At 45.3% G+C, this 19158-nt stretch overlaps 1 protein-coding gene across 1 annotated transcript in view; it reads right to left on the bottom strand.

Annotated features, from left to right (window-relative positions):
- CLMP (CXADR like cell adhesion molecule) overlaps positions 1 to 19158 on the bottom strand; it is a 134468-nt gene that overhangs the window by 74053 nt on the left and 41257 nt on the right. The window lies entirely within an intron of this gene.

Consider the following 19158-nt stretch of genomic DNA (forward strand, 5'->3'; position numbering starts at 1 on the left):
TCTGCTAGTTAGAAACCTGTATGGCCTTGAGCAATCAATTCTGTCTCTTTAGGCTCAGTTTCCACAGCTGCAATACAAAGGAATTGGGTTGGATCTCTAAGCTTCGGTGGTAACATTTAAAGATTCTAAAATAGATGGTAGAGAAGTACACAATAGATGCTGTCTGTCCCATGGCGATAAAAGGATATTGGACTGGCTGTCCTCCAATTTATGTGAATGTGAATAGGTGGGCCATTAAGATTCAGAATAGGCATTCACTCCATGGTCAGAATATTATGGTTTGTTGTGTAGACGTGTTAAGTACAGGAATAGCTGCAAGAATGAGAATGGAGAATACAAGGGCCAGGACGCCTCCTAGATTGTTAGGGGTGGATTGTAAGATTTCGTAAGCAAACAGAAAGTACCACTCTGGCTTACAGTGGTGTAGGTGTTGAGGGGGTTGGCTCTGGGTGGCTCAGAAGGTCAGGTGAAAATAGTACTAGGATTATTAGGAGGAGGAGGAGAAAAATTAAACCTAAAATATCTTTGATTGTATAGTAGGGATGGAAGATAAATTTGTCACGGTCTGATGAAATCCCCGAAGGGTTATTAGATCCTGTTTCATGTAGGGATAAAAGGTAAACAGGAGGCTGGGCGCGGTGGCTCACGCATGTAATCCCAGCACTTTGGGAGGTCGAGGCGGGTGGATCAGGAGGTCAGGAGATCGAGACCATCCTGGCTAACATGGTGAAACCCTGTCTCTTCTAAAAATACAAAGAAAAAAAAAATTAGCCAGGTGTGGTGGCACGCGCCTGTAGTCCCAGCTACTCGGGAGGCTGAGGCAGGAGAATCACTCGAACCTGGGAAGTGGAGGTTGCAGTGAGCCAAGATCACACCACAGCACTCCAGCCTGGGCGACAGTGAGACCCTGTCTCAGGAAAGAAAAAAAAAAAAAAAAAAGTGAATAGGAATAAAAGGTGAAATGCAAAAGGGATGCTTGCATTTGTTGCTGCTGGTGATCAGTAAGTCAGAAGATAAGTTATCGTTAGTTGGTGGAGGTCCTGCAGATTACAGTGTGGGTTGGTGGCCTGGTGTTTCTATTGCTCTACCTGCCTCTGTTTTATACCTCCCCTCTACCCCCCAGCTCTCACAGTGCCACACACAACCTTCGCCCAAAGCTTTCCTCTCTTCCTGTCTGCCAACTCTAGGTCAGGGCTCCTCAACCTCAGCACTACTGACCTTTCTGGCTGTAAGGGAGGTAATTCCTTGCTGCGGGAGCATTCTGTGCATTGTGAGATGTATCGTACCATCCACTCTACAGTGGCCTCTGCTCCCTACATGCTGGGTGCACCTACCCGTAGCCCCGATAGGGTTTAGATGTTTTGTCACCCCCAAATCTCATGTTGAAATATGACCTCCATTGTTGGAGGTGGGCCTGGTGGGAGGTGTTTGGTTGATGGGAGTGGGTCCCTCATGAATGTCTTGCTGCCCTCCCTGTGGTAGTGCGTGCTCGATCATCTGTTAATTAATGTGAGAGTGGGTTGTTTAAAAGAGCCTGGCATCCTCCACCTCTTGCTCCCTCTCTCGTTTGCCTTCTTTTAAGATTCTAAAATGGATGTAAAGAAGTAAATAATAGATGCTGTCTGTCCAATGGCAAGCTTTCCAAGGCCCTCATTAGACGCAGATGCCCAGCTCTATGCTTCACGTACAGCCTACAGAGTCGTGAGCCAATAAATCTCTTTTCTTTCCAGTCTCAGGTATTCCTTTATAGCAATGCAAAATAGACTAACACAACCCTTCCTCCTTCCTCCGGTTGTGACAATCAAAAATATTTTCAGATATTGCCAAATGTTTCCTGGGAAACAAAATTGCCCCCACCTGAGAACCACTGCTCTAAACCTCGGTCTCTTTCTAAGCCCAAATCAAGTTACCTGATTCTAGTTCACAGTGGGCTCTTCTGTCTGTGAATTGCTAAGATGTTTACTGGTATACAGTAACTTTTTACTTCAACACATAAACTTAATTAATTCATTATTTTTAATGATGTTTATGAAATGGCTTACACTGTCTTGTATTCATTATTTGCAGTGTACATATCTCAGCCCCCCCCCCCAAAATTATTTTTTTAGATGGAGTCTCACTCTTGTTGCCCAGACTGGAGTGCAATGGTGCAATCTCGGCTCACCGAAACCTCCACGTCCTGGGTTCAAGCGATTCTCCTGCCTCAGCCTCGCAAAGTGCTGGGATTACAGGCCTAAATCACTGCGCCTGGCTGATCTAGCCCAAATTCTTCAAGTTTGACCTTGATTCTACATGTTGGGAGTGGGATAGCAGAGGCGTTAGGAGATCCATTTGTCCAGGTATTGCTTTCAGATATACCACCAGGGGCTTGCTGTTGAAATGGAAGTTGTTGAAGCTGTTGAAATGTAAGCCTAAGATCAGAGCGGTTTCTACAGTGCCTGGCAGAGAAGGTGGGAAACCTATAGTAGGTGGCTTTGATAGTCAAGCCCTAAGCGGGAGAAGGGGGAACTTAGGAGTTATAGTGCAGCATCTCCTAGGAAAAGTTGTGGAGGAGGTTCTTGGCTGGATGGAATTTCTTAAAACAGGCAGTCCTACTCCTAGACAAGAGCCCATGATTTCTTCTTGCCAGGCCAAAGTCCCGTGTCTCATCTCTGATATTCCTGCCTAGGTCCAGGGAGGGGCACTTCAAGAAGGCAATGGAGGTTCCTGACAACCTGTTCCCTGGGCCAAGCCTCTCACCTGTGTGGGGACTTTGGGTGAGCTTATTTCCAGCCCCAACCCCCAATTATTTAGCTAGCTGCCTGAGGGCAGGAGCCACGTTTCACTGTCACTCTGTGTTAGAAGGGACACTGGCCATGGAATCAGCACCCATGGACCCTAGTCATGAATTTTTCCCCTACAAGCTGAGTGACTGCTGCCAATCATTGTCCCCCATCCTTTCTGCTTACCTATGTTATTTATTAGGATAATACCACTGTGGGAGACATACCCTAAGGTGGCTCCCATGATCCCCAACTCCTGGTGTTTGTGCCTTTGGGTAATCACGGGCCCTTGAGGATGGGGTGGACCTGTGACTTGCTTTCAACCAACAGAATGTGGCCAAGATGATGGGCTGTCAATTCCATGATAATGTTAAATTATATAAAACAACCTTGCAGCAGACTGGAAGTAGATGTACTGACAACCTTGAAGAAGTTAGCTGTCCCGTGAACCACCTATGGAGAGGGAACCACCCACGAGACAGGGACCTATGGGTGGCCTCTGATCAATATCCAGCAGAGAACTGACACTCTGTTCTACAACCACAAAGAACTCAATACTGCTAACAATTATGTGAGTGTTGAAGTACATCCTTCTGCAGCTGAGCCTCCAGATGAGAACCCAGGCTTTGCCAACACCTCGATACAGACTTGTGAGATTGAGATTCTTTTTTGTTTTTGAGACAGAGTCTCACTTGTTGTCCAGGCTGGAATGCAGTGGTGTGAGCTCAGCTCACTGCAGCCCCTACCTCCCAGGTCCAAGTGATCCTCCTGCCTCAGCCTCCTGAGTAGCTGGGAATACAGGCACCTGCCACAGTGCCTGGCTAATTTTTGTACTTTTAGTAGAGACCGGATTTCACCATGTTGGCCAGGCTGGTCTCAAACTCCTGGCCTCAAGTGATCCATCTGCCTCAGCCTCCCAAAGTGCTAGGATTACAGGCATGAGCCACTGCAGCCAGCAACCTTGTGAGAGTCTAAGCAGAGGATCCTGCTAAGCCATACCTGGACTCCTGACCCACAGAGATGATGAAATAATAAGTGTGTGATGTTTTAAGCTGCTAAATTTGTAGCCATTTGTTACCTGGTAATAGATAATTGATACACCCACTTCTTTGGTTTGTGTTGAGGGCTTTGTAATCTGCAATGCATTGTAGATGCATAAGACATTACTGGATCCAGTATCTAACATAGTTCAGGCATACTGTACTCTCAAAAAATATTTGGGGACAATGATGTTTTTTGGTAAACTGAGGTTAAATGGACATGAAGGTGAGAATTGTGACAGAAAAGAAGTCATATAAAGCAGTAGACAGAGTTTTTTTTGAAGCGCAGGGATATCCTCTGCCTTGCAGATTTATGGGCTGATTGCATATGGACCTCAGGTACCAGCCGGTGGATCCCTTTCGACCCCATTCCTCGAATTGCATGGGTTTTGTTCTCATTCCACTGGCTGGTTGTGTGTCAGGGGCCTGACTTTCCTGCCATCCCGGCTTCTCAGATTTCGAGGTTCTAGTGCTGCATCAGCCACTTCATGCGGCAATGGAGGAACTGAAATGTGGCTAACCGGAATTGAAACGCACGGTAAATGTTAAAAAACCACCAGATTTCAAAGACTCAGCATACTGAAAAGAGTGTAGAAATCTTGTTAGTAATTTTTACATTGATTACACTTTGAAAGAATATTTTGTATATATAGGGTTAAAGGAAAATAAAGTTAATTTCCCCTGTTTCTCTTTGCTCTTTTGGACACAACTACTAAAAAATTTTAATAACATGGGGGCTCAAATTCTGTTTATTTCTATATTCTCTACTGGACTGCATTGCTCTAGAGTGCTAGTAAAGGGTCAGCTTTGTGCTCTGATCTGTTTTCCTGCCAACCTCTGTGACTCACCGGTTGAGAACTACTGTCGAAGGTCTAGTTCTGGATCACCAGAAACTGAAGTAAGAGGACACTCCTTTTACTTGCATGTCCCTGACTGTGTCAGTGTGTGCTCCATGAGTGGGTTCAGCTCTGTGGCTGTTTTTTTTTTTTTTTTTTTTTTTTTTTGAGATGGAGTCTTGCCCTGTTGTGCAAGCTGGAGTGCGGTGGCATGATCTAGGCTCACCACAACCTCTGTCTACTGAGTTCAAGCTATTCTCCTGGCTCAGCCTCCTGAGTAGTTGGGACTACAGGCGCCTGCCACCATGCCTGGCTAATACCTGGCTAATTTTTGTATTTTTAGTAGAGACGGGGTTTCACCATGTTGGCCAGGCAGGTCTCGAACTCCTGACCTCAGGAGATCCACCCATCTTGGCCTCCCAAAGTGCTGGGATTCCAGGTGTGAGTCACCGGGCCCGGCCTTGCTGCTGGTTTTAATGTGCTGACCGAGCTGTATGGCAGAATAGTCTCGCACTTCCTTGCCTTAGTGAGCTTGATAAGTGCACTGGGAAATCAGATGGTGTCCTAGCGCCATCTGCCACTTTTCATATCCTTTCCTGCTCTTCAGCTCCCAACTGTAGCCCTCCCTGGAGGGGAAGGTCCATTATACCAGCCCGTGGGGTCTGGGCCTCTGCAGGTAGCTCCCAGCTGCTCGTTAAGGCTGCCTAGGGGCTCAGGGTAGGGCAGGGCCAGCTGTGTGCACCATGACTGCTCAGAAGAGAGGCTTTTGGGCACACCTACCAGCATAATTTCCTCTCGGTTATAATAGCGATGCTGAAAATTGTGTCAGATTAGCCATTCACAAAGGTTTAAGGATTTTTTTCCTTATTAAAACTCAGATATCAGGACTGGGTATGGTGGCTCACACCTGTAATCCCAACACTGGGAAGCTGTGGCGGGCAGATCACTTTGAGGTCAGGAGTTCAAGACCAGCCTGGCAAACATGGCGAAACCCCATCTCTACTAAAAATTCAAAAATTAACAGGATATGGTGGCACACGCCCATAATCCCAGCTATGTGGGAGGCTGAGGCATAGAATCACTTGAGCCTGGGAGGCAGAGGTTGCAGTGAGCCAAGATTGTACCACGGCAGTCCACCCTGGCAGCAGAGCAAAACTCTGTCTCAAAAAAAAAAAGATGAAAATAATAATAATAATGATAAAATCAAATTCAGATATGACTGGGAGGGCAATAGGTTCAGCTGGTACCTTTTGTTTGTTGGAAAGCAGAATTGTGTAGTTGTTAAGAGGCCTTTAGTGATGCTGAAAATTCTGTCAAATTAGCCTTTCACAAAGGTTTAAGGATTATTTTCCCTGTTAAAATTCAGATATCAGGAGTAGGTACGGTGGCTCATGCCTATAATCCTAGCACTTTGTGAGTTCATATATATATGTGTGTGTGTGTGGGTAGGGTGTGTGTGTATATATATATATATACCAGCATGTGCCTAATACCATGGTTGTGAGAACTGAATGAGATAATCCATGCAAAGTGTCTAGTGCTTGGCACATGTATACACTCAATAAATATTGGCTCTTACTATTTGCTTATTCCTTACGTATTAAGCACCTGCTGTTTTGGGAAAACAGATGCATCAGACACAACTTTGCTCTTCGATCAGCCTTGGTGGGGAGTTAGAGGTGTAGACCCACCTACAAGTAGAGGTCGGCCCACTCCTCAGCCCTGTGACACATCCTCATTCTTTAAATTCTGGCCTTAGCTTGTGTGACACCGTCTTCTCTAGGATTTCCTCCTTCCTGCTGCCTGCCATTGATTCTTCTCCTCAGGGGCATGTTCTGTGAACACTGGTTCTGACTTCAGCTCTCTTTCGTCTCTCCTCCCCAATTCTCTTGACATCATTGTTACACCCAGGCCTGTGCATACCTAGATGCTAATAACTTCCAAATCTACCACCAGACCTCCTCCCCGAAGACTAGTATATCCAGACAAGGTAGCTTACCTTGGTGGTCTCACAAGCACCTGACATTTGGGGCTATGCCTCTTGTATCACTTATCGGATTGAATGGGGCTACTTCCTTCTTACCGAGAACCAGCGAGTCATGTTTGATCCCCTTCTCTTCCTTTGCTTTACACTCAGCCAGCCCTGGTTCTATATATTCAAGCTTTTGAATACCTTTGACTCTGACCTTTCTCTATCCCTGTTATCCTGCTTAATGCAAACTCTCACATCTTTGTGTAAAATGGACTATTTGCCTTCAGTTTTATATTTTCCAGTGCATTCACTCTGTTTTCTAAAACGTCATCTTTTTTTCAAGTTCAACTTCAAATTTAGTGTGGGAGAAAGACCCATGGAAATATGACTTTGCTTGGCTCTCCAACCTCATCCCGTGTAGATGTTTCATTGCCATGCTCTGTTCTAGCTACACTGAGCTGCCTCTATTCTGCGCATGAACCGTCACACAGTTATCTTTGCATTCACTATTTTCTCCACCTGGAGAAACCTGTCCTACTCTTTTACCCTGCCTGTGGCCCCCAAAGTCTACCTTTTCACTGGCCCCATGAAACTCAGAGGTCACATCCTCCAATGAGCCTTTGTTTTTTATAAAATTTAAAAAAAAATAGTTTTTTCTTTATGGATGGCGTCTCACTGTGTTGCCCACACTGGTCTTGAACTGTTGGGCTCAATTGATCCTCCTGCTTCAGCCTCCCAAAGTGCTAGGATTACAGGTGTGAGCCACTGTGCCCAGTAGTAAGCCTTTCTTGACTGCCCCTTCTCTGGATTCCATAGCACGCCTGCAGCCTAGCACGGCGTATTGTGATGTCTCTCCCATTAGACCGTCAGTGCCTGCGGGGTCAGGACCATGTCCTTGACTGTATCTGCAGCATCTCGTGCAATGCTGGATACAGAGTAGGCACTCAGGAAACAGTTGTTGAAGAAACGAATGGAGGTAATGAAACTTGCTTTAGTGGTTGAAGACACTGACTTTTTTTTTTTTTTTTTTTTTTTTTTTGAGATAGGGTCTTGTTCTGTTGCCCAGGCTGGGTCAGTGGTGTGATCATGGCTCACTGCAGCCTGGAATTGCTGACCTCAAGAGATCCTCCCGCCTTGGTCTTCTGAAGTGCTGGAATTATAGGCATGAGCCACCGTGCGTGGCTTAGACACTGACTTTGGAGCCAGACTCTGTAAATTCACATCTCAGTTCTGCAGCTTACCTAGATGCAAGTTACTTGATCTTTCCATTCCTAAACATCCCCATCTATAAAACAGGGATACTAACAGTACACAACCTCATGAGTTAGTGGTGACAATTAAGTGAGTTAATATGTGTAGGGCACATAGAATAGTACCTGGCTGTTTTAAGTGCTATGTAAGTGTAGCTGTTGTGTTTAGGGCCACAGGGCTTTTAAGTGGCTTTCAAAGCTGGCATTTAGTTTAGGTCTTTCTGACCTCAAAGCTTATGCTGTTTACACTATGCCCTGCTGTCACAGATTTGTCTGAACTCTGCACAAGGGCATCTGGATGGAATCTGAAGAGAAGGGGAGACGCGTATCAGTGGTCTGCAGTTCTGACAGCATAAAGCTTAGCATGCAAGGATGTACCTGCCTATGGCAAGAGAATGAGGAAAAAATCCAACTCCATGAATAGGAATAGCCTAAATTTACATGTCCACAAAATAAGTTGGTTCCTGTTCTACTTTTCTACCTACTGGTCACAGATTATCTCCTGACTTGGTTTAGCAGATGGGAAGGGTATTGGATGCCTAAGTTTGATTCCCTGGACACTGGGAATCTTTACCTCCAGACTTTGGACCTTCTAATACAGGCATCCCCAAACTACGGCCCCGTGGGCCGCATGCGGCCCCCTGAGGCCATTTATCCAGCCCCCCGCCGCACTTCAGGAAGGGGCACCTCTTTCATTGGTGGTCAGTGAGAGGGGCACAGTATGTGGCAGCCCTCCGACGGTCTGAGGGACAGTGAACTGGCCCCCTGTGCAAAAAGTTTGGGGACGTCTATTCTAAGAGATGAGCAGATTCTCCCTTGAGGAACTTCAGGCCTGAATATCAAACCCCCAAACTTCTACCCTCATCTCCTAGAAGCCCCATCTGTACCTGCCTGATATTTATAGTGGGAAGCTAGTCAATTGCATGCATGGCCCAGGTTCTAGTCATTACTAAGAAACATATATTAGCAAGACTTCGACAACTTACTGCCTCTGTTATATTTCTTTTTTCAAATTCCTTCCTTCCTTCCTTCCTTCCCTCCCTCCCTTCCTTCTTTCTTTCTCTTTCTTCTTTTTTTTGCTTTCTTCTTTCTTTCTTTTTCCTTTTCTTTCTTTTCTTTCTTTCTGATCGAGTTCTGCTCTGTTGCCCAGGCTGAATCTCTGCTCACTGCAACCTCCGCCTCCCGGGATTACATACATGTGCCACCACGCCCAGCTAATTTTGTATTTCTACTAGAGACAGGGTTTCTCCATGTTGGTTAGGCTGATCTTGAACTCCTGACCTTGTAATCCACCTGCCTAGGCCTCCCAAAGTGCTGGGATTACAGGCATGAGCCACTGCACCCGGCCACCTCAGTTACAGTTCATAAAGACTGAGGTCAAGGGTGTGCCTAATGTCTTAGCTTTTCCTAGAAACATCAGGCTCTTTTAGAAGAGCACACTGAATGCTACTTCCACCCTATCATGGCTACATCCTTACAGAGAGTTCACTCATTGCTTTCCAAGACAGGAATTAGTTTTCTGTTTAGTCGAATCATGGGCTCAAGCGAAGAAAGATGGGCTGGGATGTGGTGAGGAGTGGGCAAAATATCAAAGGCCTTGAATTTTCAGGAAGCGGGTGTCTAAATTACTACCAGAGGAGATGCCTGTAAAGTACAAGCCACATGTTCGTCTGCAGAGCCCACTGTGCCATGATGAGAAAGTGTTTACAGAATCTAGAAAGAGGTAGGAAAGAATTCTTCCCTAGAGCCTTCGGAGGAAACACCACTCTGCTGTACCTTGATTTCAGACTTCTGGCCTCCAGAACCGTGACAGAATATATTTCTGTTGTCTGAGACCACCCGGGTTGTGGTGATTTATTGCAGCAGCCTTGGGAAATGGATACATTTTTATACCTGAAAATCCAGAGATTTTTGGCTTTAGGCGTGGCTAGATGCAGGTGTTTATATTTATCATGTCATCAGATATATACCAGTCACCATCTCTGGGTTCTGTTTATCTTGGAGTTTACTTCATTTCAGGTTAGCTCTTTCCGAGGGGAGCAAAATGCCTCCAGCATATAAACTCCAGGCTTACCTTTGACCAATTTAATTGTAAAAAGCCTGGGTTTGGTCAATCTTGAGTCCTGTGTCCATTGCTAAACTAGTTCCTGCCACCATAAGCATGGAGTACTGTAATTAGTGAGGCCTCAGACCTTTGTGTATCCCTGGAACTTGGAATAAGTGGGGGAAATGAGAGAGGAGAGGTTCCTAAAGGGAAAAGACGTCCTCAAAAAAAAAAAAATTTTTTTTTTTTAAGGCAGAGTCTCACTCTATCGTCCAGGCTGGAGTGCAGTGACGCAATGTGAGCTCACTGCAAACTCCGCTTCCCGGGTTCAAATGATTCTCCTGCCTCCTAAGTAGCTGGGATTACAGGTGCTTGCTACCACACCTGGCTAACTTTTGTATTTTTAGTAGAGACGGGGTTTCACCATGTGTGCCAGGCTGGTCTCGAATTCCTGACCTCAGGTGATCCTCCCGTCTCAGCCTCCCAAAGTGCTGGGGTTACAGGCATGAGCCACTGGGCCTAGCCTCTCAAAGGTTTCTCAGAAGGAAAACTGAAGGGAGGTGAAAGTAGGATAGATGTTATTTTCAGAAGTAGTTGGAAAAAATGCTACACAGAGAACGTATACACACAGACAGACACACACACACACAGGGATTAGATCATAGAGGGCTGTGAGTGACAGGGGAGCTAGATAGGCTTGAGAACAATAGACCAAGAAGTGAAAATTTTAGTTACTGGGAGTTCCAAGGATGGTCTTCCATAATCAGAAAGATGTGGGGGTTTGATACAGGGGCAGGTTAAATGAGGAAGACAAGGAAGAAAGAAAGAAAGAAAGAGAAAGGAAGAAAGAAAGAAAGAGAGAGAAAGGAAAGAGAGAAAGAAAGAAAGAAAAAGAAAGAAAAAAAAGGAGGAAAGAAAGTAGGGAAAAAAAGGTGTTGGGAGAAGGTGGATTGGTGATAGAATACCTTCCCACCCTCTCACAAATTCTGGAAGTCATAACTTCTTTCTTTTTACAGCAGCAGTGCTACCCAGGTGGGTCCTAGTCGGAGGTCAACTTTCAATAGTAAATAAAGGTTCCGGCCGGGCGCGGTGGCTCAAGCCTGTAATCCCAGCACTTTGGGAGGCTGAGGCGGGTGGATCACGGGGTCGAGAGATCGAGACCATCCTGGTCAACATGATGAAACCCCGTCTCTACTAAAAATACAAAAAACTAGCTGGGCGTGGTGGCGCGTGCTTGTAATCCCAGCTACTCAGGAGGCTGAGGCAGGAGAATTGCCTGAGCCCAGGAGGCGGAGGTCGCGGTGAGCCGAGATCGCGCCATTGCACTCCAGCCTGGGTAACAAGAGCGAAACTCCGTCTCAAAAAAAAAAAAAAAAAAAAAAAAAGGTTCCAGGAGGCTATCATAGCAACCCAGAAAAGGGGTAGAAAGGATTTAAATGGGGAAAGCCTTAAGGATGAAACCCTTAACTTGATCATTACAAATTCTATGAATGTAACAAAAACTTATGTGTACCCTATAAATATTTAGAATATTTTAGATCAATTAGAAAGAAAAGACTTGGAAGAAAAAGAACGTGATATTTAGCTTCTCAAAGCCTTCATACTTTTCCTGCATGCATAAGAACGGGATTTGTTCAGTGTAGAAAGGGCATAGGCCAGCCCAGGCGCAGCGGCTCACACCTGTAATCCCAGCAATTTGGGAAGCCAAGGTGGGCAGATCACCTGAGGTCAGGAATTTGAGACCAGCCTGACCAACATGATGAAATCCATCTCTACAAAAAATACAAAAGTTAGCTGGGTGTGGTTGCAGGAACCTATAATCCCAGCTACTTGGGAGGTTGAGGCAGGAGAATAGCTTGAACCTGGGAGGCAGAGGTTGTGGTGAACCGAGATCCCACCTTTGCACTCCAGCCTGGGCAACAAGAGCAAAACGCTGTCTCCAAAAACAAAACCAAAAATAAACAAACAAACAAAACAGACTGTCTGTTACCTGATTTTGTAGTTCTCACAATATTTACTTATTCAAACAAACTGATTAAGGAGTCCCTGATGGCAGTTCTATACAGGGTGTTGGGGGTGGGGATAAAAGAACAGTACGTCAAGTGACTCTAGGCCACCTGGACTTCTTGATAGACATGTTATGAAGAGTACGAAGTCAGCCTAGGGTTTTGGGGTCTTTCCATCTTTTCTTCCTTTTCTTTTCTTTCTTTCTTTTTCTTTTCTTTTCTTTTTTTTTTTTTTTTTTTTGAGACAGAGGCTCACTTTGTCACCCAGGCTGGAGTGCAGTGGTGTGATCTTGGCTCACTGCAACCTCTGCTTTCCGGGTTCAAGCGATTCTTCTGCCTCAACCTCCCATGTAGCTGGAATTACAGGAGCGCACCACCACTCCCAGCACATTAGAGACAGGGTTTCGCCAAGTTGGTCAGGCTGGTCTTGAACTCCTGGCCTCAAGTGATCCGCCCACCTTGGCCTCCCAAAGTACTGGGATTGCAGGCATAAACCACACTGCGCCTGGTCTGGGTCTTTCCATCTTATCTCACCACTTTTCTGATACTGCCAGACTTGTTCATTCAACAGGTGTTTTGGTGGCTCCTGTTATGTGCCGAGCAGTGACGTGGGAACCGCAGCAGGAAAGACGACTGTGAGCTTACGGGAAAGGACATCTGGAGCGCTACCGGAGCAGGACCACAGAGAGGGAACCATTGGTTTCTGTCTAGAAACCTATTCTGTAGAACAAGTCATTTCAGTCATCTTTGCCATTTCCCTGGCAATTACCTATGATAAAGTCCACATGTGGGAAAGTCTGTCACCTGAAGTGACCTGGCATTCAGTCCTGGCTTTAAGTTTCTGGGTCTTAGAGAGATGTCTTTCAGGATGCATTTACCTGACGGCTCATGGAGCTGTCCTGGGGACAGACACCTGTAAAGCCACTGGCACTTGTCCCTAAGGTCTTAGCCTCTGCTATTTTTGCTCACTCATTCACCTGCCCACTCATTCATTCATTCCAAAGGTATTTATTGAGCTTCTAACTACAGAAGCATTTTGCTGGGTATTAGGTATACAAAAATGAATACAAAGCTGTACTGCCACTTTTCCAGTGGAGGAACTCATACTCTAGTGGGGAGACAATATATGAATATGTGATTACAGGGTAATATGCTAAATGCCTGTGAAAGATGTGGGAATAGAGCCGCACCTTCTTCCTGTTCCTACTTAGCAAAGGCAGGGAAGGATCTGACCAATTAATTCATGCTGAGATATGAATTACAATAGGAACCAAATGCATTACCCTTCCAGGGGCCTTTTTCTTATTTCATAGCACGTTCGTTTTTAGCATGTTTGTTATCCAAGCCAACATCCTATGTCTGTTGAAATTTTTCTAGTTCTAGTACCACTCCCCTAATTCGGCTTTATCACTTCACTCCTGTTCTAATTTTGAATAGCTCCATGCCTCCTTCCTCTTCCCTCTCTAGAGCATTCTTCACAAGCCTGTCAGATGAATTTGCCTATAGCACAGTTCTGATTGCAACCCTTGAATCTGCTGGTTAAGCAATTTAAACTCTCTCCCCCTCAATTTCCTATAATAATCATTATAGAATGATTCAAATGATGCTCTGATGATTTCACTGAGTATTGGTGGTGATGAAACTGAGATTGTTTATGAAAAATCTTAATAATTATAAGAAGCTATACACATATATTATTACTGTTATGTTCACTGCCCAGCTAAAAAGTGTTTGTGGGAGGAAGTCTATGAGCCCAGCCCTCCACTCTCTAGTTTCAGCTCACTTTCTCATGTTCTCAAGCTCTTCTCTTCTCCCTTTACTTTTACTTTTTTTTTGTTTGGAAACAGTCTTGCACTGTTGCCTGGATGCAGTGTCACGATCTTAGCTCATTGCAAACTCTGTCTCTGGGTTAAAGCAATTCTTGTGCCTCAGCCTCCCAAACAGTTGGGACTACAGGTGTGTGCCACGATACCCAGCTAATTTTTTTGTATTTTAGTAGAGACAGGGTTTCACCATGTTGCCCAGACAGGTCTCAAACTCCTGATTTCAGGTAATCCGCCCACCTCCACCTCTCAAACTGCTAGGATTATAGGCATGGGCCACCGTGCCCAGCCTCTTCTCCCCTTTTATAAAATGAATGCTCCAACCTTATAAGATTGATCTGTTGGCTGGGTGTGGTGGCTCACACCTGTAATCCCAGCACTTTGGGAGACCAAGGCAGGCAGATCACTTGAGGTCAGGAGTTCAAGACCAGCCTGGCTAACATGGCTGGATTCCGTCTCTACTAAAAATACAAAAATTAGTCTGGCGTGGTGGCGAGCACCTGTAGTCCCAACTACTTGGGAGGGTGAGGCAGGAGGATCGCTTGAACCTGGAAGGCAGAGGCTTCAGTGAGCCGAGTGAGACCTGCCACTGTGCTCCAGCCTGGGTGACAGAGCGAGACTCCATCTCAAAAAAAAAAAAAAAAAAAAAAAGATTGATCTGTTTAACATCCTCTGAGCATGTCTTCTTAGAGCTTGAGGTTTCTCTGTCTCCTGAGGTACCTCCTCATAGTCCCACACACCTGGCCTGTAGCACAACAACCTTGCTATAGCTTTACATGAGTTTCCACATTTGTGGGAATTTCTACCTCTTCTAAATGGAAATCCCCTTGTCAGGGGCTGGATTACGCCCCCAATCCATTTATATGTTGATGTCCTAACTCCTAGTGCCTCAGAAGGCCATGTCTTTGGAGGCAGGGTCTTTTCAAAGTTAAAATGAGGTCATTAGGTTGGGTCCTAGTTTAATATGACCAGTGTGGTCATATGGCCTTATAGGAAGAGGAGATTAGGACACAAACATGTACAGGGAGACCATGTGAAGACACAGGGAGAAGAAAGCCATTAAAAGCTAAGGAGAGGCCGGGCGCGGTGGCTCCAGCCTGTAATCCCAGCACTTTGGGAGGTCGAGGTGGGTGGATCACAAGGTAAAGAGATCGAGACCATCCTGGTCAACATGGTGAAACCCCATCTCTACTAAAAATACAAAAAATTAGCCGGGCATGGTGGCGCGTGCCTGTAATCCCAGCTACTCAGGAGGCTGAGGCAGGAGAATTGCCTGAACCCAGGAGGCGGAGGTTGCGGTGAGCCGAGATCGCGCCATTGCACTCCAGCCTGGGTAACAAGAGCGAAACTCCATCTCATAAAAAAAAAAAAAAAAAAAAAAAAAAAAGCCAAGGAGAGGGGCCAAGTATGGTGGTTCACACCTGTAATCCCAGCACTTTGGGAGGCCAAGGTGGGCGGATCACTTGAGGTCAGGAGTTCAAGACCAGCCTGGTCAACATGGTGAAACCCCGTCTTTAGTAAAAATACAAAATTTAGCCGAGTGTAGTGGCACGCACCTGTAATCCCAGCTACTCAGGAGCCTGAGGCAGGAGAATCACTTGAAGCTGGGAGGTGGAGGTTTCAGTGAGCCGAGATCATGCCACTGCACTCCAGCTTGGGCAACAGAGTGAGACTCCATCTCAAAATAAATAAATAAATAAATAAATAAATAAATAAATAAATAAAAATAAAAAAATAAATAAATAAAATAAATGCCAAGGAGAGAGGCCTTAGAGAAAACCAGCGCTACCAACACTTTGATCTCAGACTTCCAGGTTCCAGAATTGTGAGAAAATACACTTCTGTTGTTTCAGCCACCCAGCCTATGGCATTTTGTTTTGGCTCCCCCAGGGAGCAAATACACCCCTCAAGGGCAGGTTACTTTTGATTTGCTCCAAGCTCAATTCAGGTAAACGTTTGCCTTTTTCCCTTTGCCTCCACATTGTCCCCTGTATCGTTTCCTATTTGTATCATATATGTCCCAAACATACTCAGTACGGTCTGGTGAAGGACCTTGAGCCCAGAAGTTGTGTGGGAAATATCAAGAAGGAGAAGAGGATGTGGGATAAAGTGGTTCAGCCACTGACAGATACAAATTGCCCTCAAAGGAAGCTCGTTGAGGACATTTATTCTTTTTTTCTAAATGTTTCTTTAGGAAACAGCATCTCTTGCCATGGAACACATCTGGTTGAGTGAGTACAGAGCAGTGACATTAAATGTAATTGACATTACAGCATCTCTCTGGACCACTGCTGATGGAGCTCCCGAGGTTTCAGGGCCTGTGTTGCAGTGATGCTGACATTCAAGCTTGCCAGTCGTCTGGAACACTGAACTCCTCTCCTCTCCCCCAGGCACAGAATAGCTTCCAGGGTTTGAGCAAATACAAGTTTCAGATATTTTCTCTCCAAGAGGGTGGGGCTCAATGGAAAACTTTTACCCAATCTTTTTCTCTGAATTTTGTTTTCTCTTTTGCTAGCTTCTCTCCTTGATATCCTATTGCTATGACCATTTTTGTCCCTAAAGATTTACCTTTCCCACCTAAAATTTTGGCCCAAGTATGGAAAAGACAAGATCCTCTTTCTTTGTACCCTGAATAAAGCTGAGGTGGGCTGTAGCATTCAAAAGGAACTCTACTACAAAGTAAAGGGAGGGCCTCCCCCAAACACACACACACAAAGAGCATACAAATTTTGTGAAGTATTGGTTTTTAAACAACTGGCTCTCTTAACTTACTCATAGGCACTAATTATTTCCATTGCATGGCTGGAATGATTCCCTTTTAATGCCTTTTAATTTTTTTAATTTTAATTTTCATTTTTTTCTGAGACAGGATCTCAGTTTGTCCGCCAGGCTGGAGTGCAGCGACACCATCTCAGCTCACTCCAGCCTCGACCTCCTGGGTTCATGTGATCCTCCCACCTCAGCCTTCTGAGTAACTAGGACTACAGGTGCGTCCCACCATGCCTGGCTAATTTTTGTGTTTTTTGTAGAGATGGGGTTTCACCATGTTGGCCAGGCTGGTCTAGAGCTCTTGAGCTCAAGTGATCCACCCACCTCAGCCTCACAAAGTGCTAGGATTATAGGCTCCTGGTCTTCCCTTTAATTCTTAGGCTTCTCTTCCTTTGGTTCTTTTTTGCTCCCCTTTATAGAAGGCATTGGGATTAGATGCCTCTCATAATAATGATCTTCTAGCCAAAACATGAGGTCGATGGCCCACACCAGGATGAGTATGGAGCCCTCATGCGTCTCAGCTCTTGCTCTCTAGGGCAAGATGGAGGTGAGACAGAGAGAGGGCCAAACGGTGCCCGCTTTCACCCCCTCCTTCATGCACGTAGGCTCAAGGATGACTTCCTTGCACCCTACCCCGACTTGACTCTCACTCATCAATGAGAAGCTGGTTTCTCTTTGTGACTGGATTATGGACCAGAAAACTTGAACCTGTGAAACTCGCCCCCTTTCCTATAGCTCTGACTAAACAGCTGTAGAACCTACAGGCACACTGGCTGGGGAGACAGCCCTGCATGGAGGCCACCTAGGCAATGGCCTGTACTGTGGTATTTACGAGCCACATTTAGGGGTGCAGAGGGCTTGCCCATTTGTGCTAGCCATGCAAGTAGGACCTTGAAAAGGTAGATATTTTATTTTGGAGTTTGAGACTGTTAGACTAGAAGGGATTTAAATCTCTTACATCAGATATCATGACATGAGAGCTATCACGACATGGCATGGCATGTCAAATAAATAAGGTGACCACTTAGGATCAGGGAATGATCACTGATTTGGAGTCAGGAGGTCCAGGACTGAGCCCTAGTTTTATCAGCAACTAATCTGAATGACCTTGGATAAATCTGCCTCATTTTTCTGGGCCCCTAAAATAATAACTTCTTTACTTTTCACCAAAATGATTATAATTCATTGTGAAAGCACTGCTTTTCACTCACTGATCAGATGTTCTGATGGGCAGTTATATAATGACTTTGATGAATATAATGGGAAATGAAATATGTAGTTACGGCAATTTGTTTGGTGGTCAAAACTTTCAAAATATGGGGCTCATTGGGAGGAAAATAATAGAGCTTTGGTGGTTAAAAAGTTAGGGACTACTAGAATAGATGATACAGAAATCGCTTTGTTTTTTGAGACAGGTTCTCACTCTGTTGCCCAGGCTGTAGTGCAGTGGTGCAATCTCAGCTCACTGCAGCCTCGATCTTCCAGGCTCAAGTGATCCTCCTGCCTTAGCCTCCTGAGTAGCTGGGACTACAGGTGTGTGCCACCATGCCCAGCTAACATTAAATTTTCTTTTATAGAGATATGGTTTTACTATGTTCACCAGGCTGGTCTCAAACTTCTGGCCTGTAGGGATCCTCCTGCCTCAGCCTCTCAAAGTGCTGAGATTATGGGCATGAGCCACCATGCTCAGCCTCAGAAGACCTTTCTAACTCTGACATTCTAGAATTCTTGACTTGCATTACCATTGCACAAGGGACGTGTTGAAGCCCTGGCAAGTGCCACGAGGTGCTGAGAGACCAGGGAAGGAAGGGGAGGGAAAGAGTGTTTACCGGATGACTGCCATTTGTGACACAGCAAATTCATTCTCTCATTTGGTACTTACACCCATCCTATGAGGAATGTATCATTATTTTAATGATGGAGAAACAGGCTTAGAGGGGTTAGTTTTGTATAGCTTACAAGTAGAATTTTACTTTAGTTCCAAGTCTACTGGTTTTCGAAACATGTATTCTTTTTCTGATACCATAACGTCTTTTCATCTAGAGATGTGGTAGCCAGCCTCCAAGATGGTCCCCAGGAACTCTTGCCCCCTGGTATTCCTGTCCTTGTGTAGTCCCTATATTGAATAAGACTGAGCTTTGTAACCAGTAGGATTTTGCAGAAATGATAGTGTGTGACTTTCGAGGCTCCATCATAAAATGCATTTTGGCTTCTCCTTTGCGCTCTTGAATTGCTCTCTGTGGGAAGCCAGGTACCATGGCATGAGAATGACAAAGCAGCCCATGGAGAGGCCCACACTGGGAGGAACCAAGGCTTTCTGCCAACAACCAACACCTGTAAATATATACTATCTTAAGAACTGTGATAGAATTAGTGTTTATATCCCCTTGCAAATTCATATGTTGAAGTTCTGACCCTCAATGTGGCTATATTTGGAGATGGAGCTGCTAAGAAAGTAATTAAGGTTAAATGAGGTCATATGGGTGGGGCCCTGATCCAATAGGATCAGTGTCCTTATGAGAAGGACACCAGAGACCTTGTTCTCTCTCTCTCTCCGCTCACACATAGGCACTGAGGAATGGCCGCATGAGGATGCAGCAAGAAGGCAACCATTTACAAGCCAGGAAGACAACCCTCTCCTGACACTGAATTTGTT

The sequence above is a fragment of the Saimiri boliviensis genome, chromosome 6 (assembly GCF_048565385.1).
Source record: "Saimiri boliviensis isolate mSaiBol1 chromosome 6, mSaiBol1.pri, whole genome shotgun sequence".
Taxonomy (NCBI): Eukaryota; Metazoa; Chordata; class Mammalia; order Primates; family Cebidae; genus Saimiri; species Saimiri boliviensis.